General features: G+C 42.0%; 1 protein-coding gene across 1 annotated transcript in view; it reads right to left on the bottom strand.

The window, feature by feature from the left end:
- LOC123505764 (D(2) dopamine receptor-like) overlaps positions 1–16,830 on the bottom strand; it is a 161,063-nt gene extending 144,233 nt beyond the window's left edge. The window contains exon 1 of the mRNA XM_045257429.1: positions 15,567–16,830. The gene's annotated coding sequence lies outside the window, so the exon portion shown is untranslated. The remainder of the gene's footprint in view (positions 1–15,566) is intronic.

Here is a 16,830-nt window from a genome sequence, read left to right as displayed (position 1 = left end):
AATTAGAAAAACAGGAAATAATAAAACTCGATTTTTCTTCTAAATTGTCTTGTTTCTCATCAAGTAATGGCTTCCAGTTGAAATGGATCTGAATGTAGCACAAGAGACATTAATTGTGGCATCAACGCATTTCATAACTTCATTTTTGCCTTACATTTCTTTTCAACTCCAGTCTGAAGTGCATCTTTAGGTTAGGCGATTCGTGGCGGCGGCTCTTGAAGGTTCATTCCATCCCCTGCTGCTCCTCCTACCAGAGCTGCAGCCTGGCAGGGTGAGGGCGACAAGTGTGTGATTGCTCCTCTCCACCACCATATCAGGATCGTGCCAAACTTCACGCTGAGTGCTTGACCTGAACGTGGCGCGCCAACCCTTTTACATAGAATCATTTGGCCGCCGCCTCCCACTGATGTTATTGAGACAAAATAATTAGTTTTCAAAATAAGCTCATGTGGCTTTATAATAGTTACACAGTTGGCTGACCTAAGCGCTCTATTTCTCGTGTGTGCGTGTGCATATGTGTGAAAAAAGAAATGTGTGAAAAAAGTAAAACCTATTTGTGATTCCCTGATTATACTATTCTCTGGGGCATCCATCACCGCGAAAACAAAAATACATCACAGCCTTATTGAATTGTGTTAAAATGACAACTTTGCCATATTGTTGGAATACTTATTACCTTTCAAAATATTTTTACCCATTTTCACAACTAAATCATCGAAACGTCCCACTAGAGTAGATTAACTCTCACTCAAAGAAAAAAAAAAAAAAGAAAACTGAATGAGAACCAAAATCCAACAAAGATCTGAGAGGACCAAAATTTAAAAGACGTGTCAGAAAGAGAGAGAGAGAGAGAGAGAGAGAGAGAGAGAGAGAGAGAGAGAGAGAGAGAGAGAGAGAGAGAGAGAGAGAGAGAGAGAGAGAGAGAGAGAGAGAGAGAGAGAGAGAGAGAGAGAGAGAGAGAGAGAGAGAGAGAGAGAGAGAGTGTGTGTAAAAGCAGATAACAAATGGAGTGAAAGTCTGAGTCTGAACCCCGAGAGACGAGGAGGAGGAAGGCCAGACGCGAGGTGGAAGGATGAGATGGAAAAGTTTGCAGGTAAGGCGCGGCGCAGTCTGGTATTGTAGTGTGAATCATGATGAAGGTTGAGGAAAGCATGGTGTCTCTCGAGTTCTTTTCAGTGGTGGTGGTTGTGGTGGTGGTAGTGTTGGTGGTAGTGATGGTAAGGAGAAGGAGGAGGACAACGATAATAACAACGACCATAACATTCTTTCTCTCCATCAAGTCTTATCTATGTACATACCTTTAATCCCATCAACACTGGAAAACATTTTTACCTTGAGATTTGTGTACAATTAGACCATTTAATTGATATTAGGAAGGGTCTATGGAGGTCAGAAGATTAATGGCCAGAGTCTTCACTATTTTAATCCCCAAAATGAGTTTCTGAAACTGTATGAAATCGCCAAATAGTAACCAGAATGAATATGAAAACTCGTCATGGTGCTGAAGAACTAGGTCAATCTGCATTTCTACCTGTCTCCCTCTTTGCCTAGCTGCGTAGATGGCCGTCCATGTGTCTGTGTCCTTTTATATCAGTTTAACAACCTTTCTGATAACCTCTTTGTCTGAATGCCAGCTCGTCTAATTACTCAACTACCTCTTTATCTCCCTATCTAGATAAATGAACACATGAATACATACATATCCACACACATACATACACACATATATGAGCAGACACATAGATAAATACAAAAATGAACGGCCACATATACAAACCAAAAACTGGATAAACAGCAACATAGTCAGACAGACAGACAAGTCGAGGCCCATCCATCATAACTACACGGTGATGGAATGCGAGCAACTGAAATTCATGGAACACGGAGGCGAGGTGAATTTTTGCCCCTTGAACAGATGGTATGTGCGGGGCCATTAATGAGAGAGAGAGAGAGAGAGAGAGAGAGAGAGAGAGAGAGAGAGAGAGAGAGAGAGAGAGAGAGAGAGAGAGAGAGAGAGAGAGAGAGAGAGAGAGAGAGAGAGAGAGAGAGAGAGAGAGAGAGAGAGAGAGAGAGAGAGAGAGAGAGAGAGAGAGAGAGAGAGAAATACCCTATAGATTGAAGGAAATACACTATTTATGTCCAACTTCCGGGGGTCTTGTTAGCTGCAAACATGAAACTGACCTAGATATACGTGTGTGTGTGTGTGTGTGTGTGTGTGTGTGTGTGTGTGTGTGTGTGTGTGTGTGTGTGTGTGTGTGTGTGTGTGTGTGTGTGTGTGTGTGTGTGTGTGTGTGTGTGTGTGCTTTCGTGGAAGAGCGCATAGCCATCAGAGTATATTAATGGACTTAATTAATGAACTCAAAGAAGGCATAACGCGAGGTATTCATTACAGTGTTCTGGAAATGTGTAGTACAACCAGTAACTTCAAAGCCCTCTACTTGATTGTCTCTACTGCCTGTATTAGTAACCTTCATACATCGCTTGCCTCACATTTACAAGCCAATGTTCTGTCTCTTCCTGCCTTTCTTCACGTTTATCTCTTAGTTTCTAATATTATCTTCATATAAAACCCATCTAGAATATATAACCTCTTTCTTTTTATATTTATCTTCTATGTTTTCTTTGTTTTTTTTCATTCATAATTCAATTAAAAGTATACGTTCTGAATGGCTACCTCCCTTTCTTTATTATCTTTACTCAATTAAGTCTTCTTCTTTACTCTTGATTATTTTTCCTCCTTTCCTCACACTTTAATCAATTCATGCAAAACTAGTTCACCTTATTACTTCATCCACTTGATATTTAAGCAAGTTTTCTGCATCGCTTCCTTCTTTTATTTACGTTTACTGCTTCTCTTGTTTCTTCCCTCCATTTACTTATCTTTTCTTGACATCGCAAAATCTGCCACACTTTACTTTCTTTCATTTTCTCTCTTGTTCTGTCTCTTCTTTTCCTTCTCCTTTTCTTCCATTCCTTTCCACCACAGACTTCTACGTCCCTCACTTTCTAATTCTTTCTTTCCTTTGTTTGTTTGTTTGTTTTTTATGCCCACTCACTACATCTTCCTTTTTCCTTCTTATTTCTTGACGCCTTAAGATGTCTTCCATGCCTTATTCTCTTACTTTTCCTTGCCCCGAAAACTCTTCCTCGTCCCATTAACCTCCTGTCCCTCCCTTCCTGCACCTCGCAAACACTCCGCATGCGTTTCTAATTAATTTAATTCCCACATCACCACACCCACAGTCACCCCGACCAGCCCCATTACCACCACCACCACCACCCACCACCACCACCGCCACCACCATAACCTAGATATTTAGTTTGTGTGGAAATATGTGACAGTGAGAGGAGAAAATTCCACATCATATCTTCCTTGCCTACCTACCTCCTTCCGCAGAGCCTTTGGGTAATGCAAGAGGAGGAAGATGAGGAAGAGGAGGAGGATGTGGGCGTAAGCAAGTTAGTCCTAAACGCATAGCACTTGAATCTGCAAAGCGCGTGAGCTGTTTGTTAACACGACTGAAGACTTCATCCTTTGCTGCCGTCTTAACCCTTCCTCGCCCTCTCCTCTTCTTCCTTCTCCTTTGACTCTCTCTCTCTCTCTCTCTCTCTCTCTCTCTCTCTCTCTCTCTGTTTACAGCGGAGATTGCAAAGACAGGAGGAAGCTTAGGAGAGGGAGGATTTGTATCTGGATTGTTGCCTCAAGGAGTTGTGCGTGTTGGATGATCTTTGTTGTGGTAATATAGATGATGGTGGTGGTGGTGGTGGTGGTGGTGGTGGTGGTGGTGGTGGTGGTGGTGGTGGTGGTGGTGGTGGTGGGAGCGGTGGTTGTGTATGTCTTAACGTTGTTGATAGAGTGATGTATGTCTTAACGTTGAGAGAGATGTATTAAGAGATGTATTCAGAGAGAGAGAGAGAGAGAGAGAGAGAGAGAGAGAGAGAGAGAGAGAGAGAGAGAGAGAGAGAGAGAGAGAGAGAGAGAGAGAGAGAGAGAGTGTGTGTGTGTTGCCCAAAAGCTTAGTCTTAATAATGGCCTGTTTGCCAACCCATCCATACACCATTAGTATTTTCTCTTGTAATGACAAACATAATGAAGTGTTTGTTTAAGAGAGAGAGAGAGAGAGAGAGAGAGAGAGAGAGAGAGAGAGAGAGAGAACCTAAACTACTATATACAAAAACATCTCTGTTCAGCTGTAGCGTATTAAAATGTTACTTGGATTTAGGTGATGCAAACTGTATTAGATGATTTGGCACCAATCTGATAGGTAAGTAGCTTTTCTCCCCTAAGTAGTACATTCCCCAAGGTAGAAACGAGCACAATTTTACCAGGCACTCTATCACCAGTGAGGAGGAAGAGGAGGAAGAACATACGAGGGATATGAAAAGAGTTATACAAAGAATATAAATGGGAACCCAAACAGCAACAGCCCTTCACCACCTTACAAGGCCGTTTCGGGAACTGTTCTAGGATGACTATTAGTGGAAGAAACTAGTGTAAAAGAACGGTTCCTTCCGCCCACCCATCCCTTCAACCAAAGCTGACTACAAGAAGAGGAGGAGGAGGAGGAGGAGGGAGAGGAGGAGGAGGAGGAGGAGGAGGAGGAGGAGGAGGAGGAGGAGGAGGAGGAGGAGGAGGAGGAGGAGGAGGAGGAGGAGGAGGAGGAGGAGGAGGAGGAGGAGGAGGAGGAGGAGGAGGAGGAGGAGGAGAAAGAAAAATTGAAATGCTGAGAATACATGCATGCCTATATATAGCAAATTATCTGAGATGAGGAGAAACAGGAGTAGGAGCAGGAAGAGGAGGAAGAGGAGGAGGAGGAGGAGGAGGAGGAGGAGGAGGAGGAGGAGGAGGAGGAGGAGGAGGAGGAGGAGGAGGAGGAGGAGGAGGAGGAGGAGGAGGAGGAAGAAGGTAAAAATATAGCAAATCTAAGTATAGTAACGCTCCAGAATTAATTAACAGATACTGAAATTTCATCTCTCTCTCTCTCTCTCTCTCTCTCTCTCTCTCTCTCTCTCTCTCTCTCTCTCTGGTCGTGTCTAGCAGCTCCGGGAATCCTGCCATTATTAACAAACCCAAACACCTTCCCTGAAACAAACACGTTACGAGGGCCCGGTTGTTTATACTCGAGACATTTCTGGTATTTCATAGAATGTTATATTTATTATGAAGTTAGGGGCGCTTCTTAAATAACTCTCCCTCTCTCTCTCTCTCTCTCTCTCTCTCTCTCTCTCTCTCTCTCTATCTCTCTATCTATCTATCTCTGTTTCTTTCCGCTTTTCCAGGATTAAATATCTTTCTCTCCACGACCTCCTTTTCCTTCCATTTGCGCTCGTTCATATTTGCCGAGTCGGAAGGAAGATCGCAAATTTGAGTGATTAAATTTCAGTCGTACCTCGAAAATAATTACGAAAATTGGGGGGAAAATCAAGATAATGTTTCTAAGTTAAGATGGATTTGATCTCTCACTACCACTCTCTCTCTCTCTCTCTCTCTCTCTCTCTCTCTCTAGTACTCCTCGTTGCAGGGGTGTACTCGGAAGAGGATTTATAGCGAGCAGCGACGCTACTCTTTGAACTGAGACTGAGTTACCACGAGGCACTCAAATGCAATCAATATGCATGCCAAGCTTCGTGGAGTGAAGAGAGAGAGAGAGAGAGAGAGAGAGAGAGAGAGAGAGAGAGAGAGAGAGAGAGAGAGAGAGAGAGAGAGAGAGAGAGAGAGAGAGAGAGAGAGAGAGAGAGAGAGAGAGAGAGAGAGAGAGAGAGAGAGTGTCATAAGGTCGAGGTTAAAGGTATGTGTGACAGCATTTGAACAGAATTCTCTGGTTTTTAAGTAGTATATGTTTATTTTTTCATTGTTGCTTTCTGTGTTTCATGTCGTCTGGTTTTTTTAAGCTTCACGGGAAACGAAGCAACATTAGGGTCAAATTCAGGAATATTTAAACCGTTCGCATTGACTTTTCACCTTTGCTCTCACTGTTAAAAGTCACGGTTGGTCAGCAGAAAAATTATTCACGACGAGATACTTTGAATTTTTACGTTGATTTACAGATTCATCGTTTCTATCCTTCCGTTATTTTTTTTTTTTTGCGTGTCAAAGTTAAAAAAAAAAAATGACATTCAAACAGATTCCGCATGTTGTGGTTCGGTTATTCAGTTCATTTTTCGCTTCATTTTTGGTTCCATTCAGCTGTCCTATGTGTCGTTACAATTTCCGGTTCATCATTGCTTACCTCAAAAGCAATGATGCGGTTCCCTGTCTGTCCCACTTCATTTTTGGTTTAGTACTGTTCTTTCTGGTTTGTTGTGGTTCTTCTTGGTTAACCGGTTCATCGTGGTTCGGTCTGGTTTATCATAATTCACTGTGTTGTGGTTCTGGTCATCATGGTTCATCTAAGTTCATGGAAACCCAATTTAGTCCATAGTCCCTTCCGGTTCTAGGTTTGTTCTTTGTTCTCCGTAACGGTTCGTCACGGATGGTTCGGTTCTGTCGTATTTAGTGAAGACACCGAACTTTCGAAGGACTCCTGAATTGCCTGAATAGTTTATATGACATTTTTTTCCCCCTTTCCTTCCATTTCCATGTCGCTGTCAACAAGTGAGGCTTAGTGAAGAGAGTGACGGTCAGTTTGATGACATCCCTGCGTACACGTTTGAATAGTTTAAACTTTAGAGCGTCGTTTCATCCTTTTGCCATTTCATATTTTACTAACCGGTGAAGCTCTGTCAAAAAAAAAAAATAATAATAATAATAGTATTGAAATAAAAAATACGGAATAAAAATGTGACGTTTTGACGAATTGTCCTAGTGTTTGATATATTTCATAGCGTCACTTTCTTTTTTATTCACTGTTCTGGTAATCTTTCCCTACAAACTGTTCAAGCTCTCCAAAATGTTGCACGGTATATTTTGTTCTCCTTTCCCATATAATTTCACAACAAACTAGTCAAGCGAAGTAATAAGTTATGCAACTCTTATTTTTCCACATTCTTTTATTTATTTATTTTTTTTTTCCTTCGGCTGGTCAAGCTTGGTGCACTGATAAAGGCAGAGCGATGCCATTATCCAAGGTAGTGGAGCGGCACCGGATTTTCGAGGTCGCTGCGTTGGGTTGATACTAACTTAATAAATAAAATTGCTATGGTGGTTGTTCTTTTCGCCTGATGTAATGTTTGAAATATCTAGAATTAATCTTTCTACAGCACACCTTTTATTTATTCATTATAAATACCAGTGAAGTGAAATTACCAGTTTTTCTCGCCTGACGTTATGTTTGAAATGTTTATAATGAATCTTTCTACAACACACCTGTTAAAATCGTTAATATTGCATTGTATTGAAATTAACGTATTCTTTTCGCATAACGTAATGCTTCAATACTATATTGATAATGAAGCCTTCTATAATAATGATTTTATTTTCATTTTTCAATTATCAATGTATGAAAATTACTGCCCCCCCCCCTCCCTGATATGATTCATGAAATATTTGGGATCCTTACTTCCATAATTCTTTCTTCTTTGATTTTTTTTTAAGAAGTTAAAACAATATTTAATTACATTCTGTATTTCTCTTCTGATGTAATGTTTGACATATCTATAATTAACCTTTCTATGTATCTTTATTTTCTTTATTCTGTAAAATTCCGGTTTTTAAATTAATTTTTCTATATAATTTTCCTTATATTTCTTCATTTAGTGTTCAAATCAATCTGTTTGGATTACTAAGGCTTAAAATTCCAATATATTTTATCTAGAAATGAATTAAAATTATAGTCCCACGCGATGTAAGTTTATGCAAGTTTCTCGAAGTTGTGTAATAATAAGTAAATGTGAAGGCCTAATGTGAATTGATTATGAAATTTCGAGGAGGGAAACAAATAATTCAACACATGCCTTGACAGGAAGTAATGAAAATATTATAAATGACTTTTATACATAAAATTATGATTTACAACCATCTCCCCCACCACCACCACCACCACCACCTACTACTACTACTACTACTACTACTACTACCACTACTACTACCACTATCACCACTACACACACACACACACACAAACACACACACTCACACACACACACACACACACACTGATTTCAAGTCAAACACGTAATAGTTCAGCATCAGAAAGTCCCTCATGAAAAAAAAAAAAGTTGCAAAACAAAAATCTAGGAATACACTTCACCACTACCACCACTACCACCACCACCACCACCACCACCACCACCACCACCACCGCCAGCAGCAGCAACGCCACCCCAACTTTGGAACTACGACGGAGAAAAATCTTTTACAGGGCGTGCTAAGGAGGGGGAATAAATTTATCGCGAAGGTTAATATAACGGTCTCTTCTCCTTGTGGCTCGGAGAAATTTTTATCAAGTTAAGAAAGTTTTGCATAGTTGCTGAGCTCCAGCGTTGGAGGAGAAGGAGGAGGAGGAGGAGGAGGAGGAGGAGGAGGAGGAGGAGGAGGAGGAGGAGGAGGAGGAGGAGGAGGAGGAGGAGGAAGAAGAAGCAGAGTAAAACATGAAGACCAGAACCAGACAATGCGAACGGTGGAGAGGAAAGAGGAGGAAAGGAAAATGGAAAAGAAGAGGAAGGATACAAAGATGAAGGAAAAGATATAGAAATGGAGAAGGAAGTTGAGGAGGACATGTAGCGTGCGGAGAATGGAGGCAGGAGAAGAGAGGAGGAAATGCAGTGCCTGACTAAAGGGTGCTGGGAACGAGAAGGAAGAGGAGTATGGATGAGAAGACGGAAGATACAATGAGCGGCGTGGTCTATGAAGGGAAGGAGCAGGAAAGAGGAGATGCAACGTGTACGGTGTCTAGTAAAGGGAAGGGAAAGGGTGATGCCGAAGAAATGGATGAGGAGAAGGAGGAAATGGAGAACGAAGACGCCGAGGTGAAGAAAGAGGAACGGGAAGAGTTAGAGAAAGGGAGATTCTAGAAGGAAAATATAAAAGATGAATGTTACGAGAAGATACAAGCATTAATCATAATGAAGAGGAGAAGGAAAAGGACTAAAATGAGAAGCAGAAATAGAATATAAAGAAAGTGGAAGGAAAAAACATAAAAGTGAGAGGGAACTAAGTTTCTTGGCTTATAACGAGTATCCTATTCACACACACCACTACCGGCGTTGATTAGAGAGAGAGGAGGAGGAGGAGGAGGAGGAGGAGGAGGAGGAGGAGAAGGAGAAGGAGAAGGAGAAGGAGAAGGAGAAGGAGAAGGAGAAAGAGGAGTAGGAGGAGGAGGAGGAGGATGCAATACAGAGGTACAACTTCATGGAATGAGCAGCAGGAGGAAATAGGGACAAGAGGAATCACCACCAAGACACATGATCCTTGTTGATCTCGTGAAAGGCCGCCTTTATGGGTCGCGAGCCGCTAATTGCAGGACAGACGCTGGCGATGAGTGACGGAAACCTTGGCCCAGAAGTGAGAACGTCATCCACACCCTGCCTAGTCCTCCGAGGAAGCACCATAAAGAAGCACGTGTTTGAGGTGAACATTACCAAACATTACGAAGCATATCTGTCTTTGAGAAGTGAAGTAATGCGGACTTGTCACGAAAAGCATACGTCACGAAGAAGATACGTGTGAACCCTTCCTTCCCTCCTCCCGCAGGCTATTACTGAGGTAACACACACACGAGACGACCATTACAATGAGGAGCTTGGCCCCATCACAGACTGGCAACACGCAGCACACTGCACTATTGCCAGCTGCCGGTAGCCATCCAGCAAATGAAACTCGCGATCTCTGTTTCTCTCGTAGTACCATTCCTCTGACCAGCAGGGAGCGTCGTAGGCACTCAATTTCCCAAAAGGTCCTCAGGCGGGAATAACTCCTCGGGCCAGGAACAAGGGAATCCTACTCGTATTTGTGCATCAACTAACGTCAGTCCCAGCACGGACCAGTCCAGGGAAAATGGTACTAGTCTTCCTTCGCCTTCCTGCACAACGTATGAGAAACCGTGCAGCGAAGGCAGGGAGCAGCACAGCACACATTCACACTGCACCAATAGGGAGTGAGCACAGTAATCTAACTTGGTGTCTTGATGCAGAGAAGCGACCAGCCTCTGTATTTAGAGCAGGGGTGAGGCGGCGCGGCGGTGTGCAGGGGAGAGAAATGGCGAACTTTTTTCGTGATAGAATCAATGAAGAGGAATCTATACCCTTCTGCATTTCCGGGAAAAGCCTGCAGTGTTAGATAAAAGGGCTGAGTGGCTGGAACGAGCATAGGCACTAGGCTGCTCTTGGAATGGAGTGGGCGTGGAGCGTGGGAGTAAAGGCAAAGTGTAAGAGGCGCAGAGTAGGTGTAGGTGAGGAAACTGTGTGGATATACTACAAGATGTATAGGTGTAGGTAATGGTGTGTGTTCTTGGGAGATATATTAGTGTGTGCGTTGCGTAGGTGTGTGTGTATGCTTGGGGGGAGGGAGGGAGAGCGAGGCATGAGGGTGTGGATAGTTCAGATTAAGTGGGTCGCACAATCCACCTTCCTATACTGATCCGTAGCTTTTCGTGCTCGCTAGAGGTGGATGTGGAGTATGGCGCCGTAAGTAGAGTGAAATGTGGATCAATGTGTCTTCCTGAAAAATTTACACGAAAAAATAAACTTTGATAAAGAGAAAGAACAAAAAATGAGGCCAATTACAATCAACGGCTTAGTTCGACTTTATATAAATAAAAAGGAAAAATATATCCCTCTCTTTTATAATCCATTGAAACCTTACATATATTATAACATTTCTATTATCGCCTGTCAAAAGAAACATCTGAACTTTTAATGTACGGGCATAACATTTTTCAGCTATTTTTTTTTTATATGGTGCGATTAACATGAAAATTTTCTTGTAGACTTTGAAAAGAACGTCTAAATTTTCATATATTTCATGCTAAGTGAAATAGAAAACCGATATTCTCCTGATGTATTATTATGTAAAATAACCTATATTTTTTTGTGGGAACGATGCGGAACAGTTGGCAAGGATAGGGTAGCATCGGTGTAAGTGACATAAAAACTGTACTAAAAGGAGGAGGAGGAGGAAGAGGAGGAGGAGGAGGAGGAGGAGGAGGAGGAGGAAGAGGAGGAGGAGGAAAAAGGGACGAAAAGGAAAGCAAAAAGAACCAGAAAGAATCTACGAACATTTAAAAAGTAAACTAGAAGAAAAAAAAAACAAGAAAATGAAAAAAAATATATAAATGATGTAACAAAAAAAAAGAAAAATAAGTACAAAAAACAAACAAGAAAACGAAGGAAGAAAACACTAATAAAAAAAACACAATAAGAAAAAAAAATAAATGAGGTAAACCACTCGGAATAATAGGAGGAGGAGGAGGAGGAGGAGGAGGAGGAGGAGGAGGAGGAGGAGGAGGAGGAGGAGGAAGATACGTCACACCTCACCTGCAATGCTGCCTACGTACCGGTGTGCTGACGATCAACAAATCCTTTTTTAAACCCAGAATTGTTGCTTGCATGCACACTGCGGGAACACCACTCCTCACCTCGCTTCCCCTCACCTCGCCCAGATCTCCACACTCCACACTGACAACGTGACAGTCGGGATCCAGGTTCCTACATGCATATAGACAGAACATAGGTAAATAGGTAGAACTGCAGAGGATGGGAGTCACACAGGAATATGCAAAAGGGCAGAAACCACTGGAGAAGACTCGTACATGGCGACAACACCTGACCGAACAGTGAAATTCAAACCCTAAACATTGACATGCGAGCACACACACACACACACACACACACACACACAACAAACCCATCCAGAAAAGCAAAAAAAAAAAACAGGGAGGACTAATGAACAAAAGAAAAAAAAATATACAGACTCTAATGACAGCTGGAAAAATCAAACAAAGCCACAGTGACGTAAAGTAAACGCCACAACAACACACAAATCACGTTTTATCTCTCTGTCTCTCTCTCCCCTCCCTCCCCCTTCTCTCTCCAGCCTCTACCTCTTCCTACTCCTCCTCCTCCTCTTCTTCCTCTTCCTCTTCCTCCTCCTCCTAGTCCTCCTTAGTTACAAAACAGAAGAGAAAATTACAAATCTTTTGAAACATTATAAAAGGGACCTGGAGCTGTCTCTTTTATCCTTCTCCTTTTCTCCTTCTTTATTCAATAGTCTTTCATCTCGTTAAGGATATTTTGCTTTCTCATATTTTTTTTCTGTTTTTTTTCTCTCTCTCTCTCTCTCTCTCTCTCTCTCTCTCTCTCTCTCTCTCTCTCTCTCTCTCTCTCTCTCTCTCTCTCTCTCTCTCTCTCTCTCTCTCGGTTCCAATTTGTGTGATTGCTTGTATAATTGTTTGCTTATCTTGTTCTCTCTCTCTCTCTCTCTCTCTCTCTCTCTCTCTCTCTCTCTCTCTCTCTCTCTCTCTCTCTGTGTGTGTGTGTGTGTGTGTGTGTGTGTGTGTGTGTGTGTTCAATTTCGGTCTGTTGATTTGTGTGAATGTTCAATGTTCTCTTTTTTTTGTTTAGGTTCTTGGTTTTTATGTGTTTGTTTGACTACCTGTCTGTATATGTTTCTCGTCGTGTGTGTGTGTGTGTGTGTGTGTGTGTGTGTGTGTGTGTATTTCCCCGCTCTCCTCTCTGCCCTTTCTTTTTTGCGTTAAGGAAACTGACCAGAGCAACAACAAAAAAAAAAAAGCCAAAACAGCTTTGTTGCCACTCCACATACAAAAAAAAAAAAAAAAAAATAAATAAAAAAAATGTAACGTTTAGCTATTTTTCACCTTCCTCAGGATCTGTTAACTCTACGGTATGGCTCTTCAATCTCAACAAAGACTACGAGTTCTATTCTCTCATATGGTAATTTTTCCTCAGATTTATTACTAATTTCTTTCATCTTTATCCGGCCACATATGACCTTGAAACTGCGACGTTATAACTCAATTTAGTCTCTCTCTCTCTCTCTCTCTCTCTCTCTCTCTCTCTCTCTCTCTCTCTCTCTCTCTCTCTCTCTCTCTCTCTCTCTCTCTCTCTCTCTCTCTCTCTCTCTCTCTCTCTCTCATTCCGGTTGTTTCATTACCATTCCCTCGTGAGCTGGAGGCTGTTATGGTAGTGGTCGAGCGAAGCAGGAAATAAACTCATACACCAAATACGAACCAGAGAGGCCGCGGGGAAAAAAAAAAAGGCGACAGCGTCCAGAAGGACTTCGGGCCAGGGCAGAACGGGGAGGGGGACATAAGAACTGCACTCAGGTAAGTAAAGGCAATGTGACGGATGTGTGTGTGTGTGTGTGTGTGTGTGTGTGTGTGTGTGTGTGTGTGTGTGTGTGTGTGTGTGTGTGTGTGTGTGTGTGTGTGTGTGTGTTGTTTGCGTGTGTTTATTTAGCAAGAGTGAAAAAAAAATATATATACAGAGTGTCAGACACACAGACAATTTGGCTTAGAGACTGATGCAAAATCACAAACTGTCTTCTCAAAGGAAGTTATTGATTTTTGTATTGGATGAACAAAAGAGCAAGGTAACGGTAATGAAATGAAGAATGGAGACGAGGTGCGCGTGTCCAGCTTAGTTGAAGGCTCTGCTCTGAGAAGGGTTCACAGCTCTACACTTTGTGTGGAAAAGTTGTGCCAAAACAACAATAGAGGTCTCTGACAAACAACTTTCCAGTAATCACAAAACAACTGAGACGCAGACCCAGTCACCAAATGCGCAGCTTACACTAGTTAACAATAGACTGTCCTTATTCAGCACTGCGCATGCGCAATACAACTACGTCTCTTGATTGGTACAGTGTTTTCAAACTCTCGATCGTGTAATGAAATACATTCTAAATAAAATTAACTTCATTTAAGAGAATAATTTACTTTGGTAATATACTTCACTTACATGGGATCGACAGAAGTCGATCGTGTTCTTGAGAATCCTCCAAGTTAAAAGATTGGGAGCTGTACATGATCACCTGCACTTTAGAACAGGTAAACACACATACATAGTCTGATAGACAAACTGAAAGCGCACTGTTACACGCGCGCGCGCACGCGTACACACACACACACACACACACACACACACACACACACACACACACACACACACACACACACACAAGTTTGAAAGATGCAGCCGAGCATATGCAGTAAAATTGGACACAGTACACATAACAAAAAGAGAAGCAAGTAAACAGGTAAACAGACATTGACACATGCACCAAATTTCACTGTGTATTTTTGGAACTTTCACTTGATTCCGGTTTTCTGTCTTCCTAGGCTTTAACATTTTGATGAGAATACAAAGGCACCGCCAAAAACCAAAGCAATAACCGTTTTACTACTTAGCCCAAAAAAATTTCTAGGGAGTATATAATTATTAAGTTTTTTTTCTAATATTTTTCGTAATTTTATCACCCTTACTTTAATCATTATAAATAGACACATTCTTATTATTATGATTATTTTCTTTCTGATAATCATCATCACTAACAGCAGCAGCAGCAGCAACAACAACAACAACAACAACAACAACAACAACAACAACAACAACGATGATAATGACTTCAACAGAAACAAACCATCATTAGCGTTACTGTCATTGTTATCCATATCGTCACAATCATCATCATCATATTGCCATCATGCTGTAAGACACACACACACACACACACACACACACACACACACACACACACACACACACACACACACACACACATCCAGGAGAAATTAAATATCCACCGACGAGGAAAAGGCCATCTTAACAAATAACACCAACATGAACACCAACAGGATGAACAATGTCAATAATGATAAAAACTATGACACTATGATCAAGAAGAACAAGAACAACAACACCTACTAAAACTACTATTACTACTACTACTACTACTACTACTACTACTACTACTACTACTGCTGCTACTTCATGAAAAACATTGAATACAATAACATTAACAATAAAATAAAAGAATTTTTTGCAATAATAAAATACAAAATAAATAACAAAAAGAATGAAAATAATGATGATAATAATGATAATAAAAACAAAAATAACAACAACAATATAAACAATAATAATAATAATAATAATAATAATAATAATAATAATAATAATAATAACGAAGATGATGATGATGATGATAATAATAATAATAATAATAATAATAAAAATAATAATAATAATAATAATACAAACAACGACGCCAAGAAGGACACCAAGACCACCACCACCACCACCACTGCCACCAATAACAACAACAGCAAAGCAATAATAACAAAAGCATCTATAATAAGGAAAGTGACTATAATAAGATATATAAAGTTGAAATGAAAATGAACCCTAAACATACTCGTAGTTAAAAGATAAAAAAAAAAAAAAAACACCTTATGAAACATGTAGCAAAAATATCATACACTTTTAACACAAGCGGAAGTCAAGATATGTAAACTAACTGCATGCATAATAACACACACACACACACACACACACACACACACACACAGAGCAACTAAGTAACTAAACTGTAAAAGGTAGGAAAGTAAAGACACTAAATAAACACTCAGGCTTATCAACTGCAAGGAAGTCGGGCAATGAATTCTACTTACTGCTTTGCTTGGGACTGTGCTTGGCTGTGACAGAAGAACGGAATGACCTTAACACACACCACCTTTTCTCCCGCTCGATGAATACCAACTCCACCACCACCACCACCACCACCACCACCTTCTTCACTTCCTCTTCCGTGCGCTGCAGTCGTGTCCTCTATCCAGTCCTTTTTCTTCCTTTAAGTCAGCGCCTCACTACCCTTGCTCTCACACGCCTATACACATGCAGGCACGTACGCACGCACGCACGGAGGCATGCACAACACGCGCCAGACAAGTTGTTCTCACGTTCCGCGCAGCAACTACACTTTCTTGTCGTTACGTAATGCCGGCGACGAGTTTGGTCGCGCCACGCGGCACATGCACAACGGTCCGTCCTCGCGGCGGTGCTGTGATGATGGTTGTGGCGGCAGTGAGAACCCGAGCAGGGTATGACTGTCTTAGTACTTTGATGTAGAATGAGTGTAGCTGGAAGTTGTAATGTTTGTGTACGTGTGTCACGTGTTGTTCTGTGTTGATCAGTGTACTTGGTAGTGTTGGTGTGCTTGTGGTGTAGTGGTGAAGGTGCGTGTCACCACCACACACGTCCACCTGTGGCTGCCGCAGACCAAACCATTAAAACACTGGTTCGTCGAATTAATAAATACAGTTGTCCTGCAGGTATTGCATTACAGTAACCTCAGGTGACGGAGGGTGGTGGATGGTGCAGGGATGGTCAGGTTGCTCTCCTCCTGCCTCGCCTGTCGATGGGAGCGAGGGGAGAGTGAGGGCGGGATAGAGAGGGAGAAGGAGTAAGAGGGGTCGAGAGCCAGCGACCGTGTGCACCTCTCGTGAGCGCTGGTGCAGGACTGAGCTAAGGGAGGGAGCCACAGTGCCTTATGTACAGTGGTGGCACTCCCTCTCCTCTTTCTTTACCTCCACCCATCTCTTCCCCTCCTCTTCCCCCATTCAACGCTTGTCCTTTCTTAGTGTCACTTTCCTTCTCTATTATTTCCAGTTCTTACTCCTTTGCCTGGCCTCCTTGTCTTTTCTTTAGCGGCAATCTTCACATGCGCCAAAGAACACTGCCATCGCCACCCTCCCGCTGTGCCCTTGCCTCCCACTCATTCATGGCGGGTGGCGTGCGTGGTCCGTCCTCCTCCTCCCACGTGGGGCCAGATCGGCGGTTCGTAGCACGTGTCCTTCAGCCCCGATCAGCGCCATCTAGTAGCGGACCAATCACGCTTCAATACTCTTGGTGAACTGCGACGTACAACAGAAACAA

Source organism: Portunus trituberculatus, chromosome 18 (assembly GCF_017591435.1).
Source record: "Portunus trituberculatus isolate SZX2019 chromosome 18, ASM1759143v1, whole genome shotgun sequence".
Classification (NCBI taxonomy): Eukaryota; Metazoa; Arthropoda; class Malacostraca; order Decapoda; family Portunidae; genus Portunus; species Portunus trituberculatus.
This window is presented reverse-complemented; position numbering and strand designations above follow the sequence as displayed.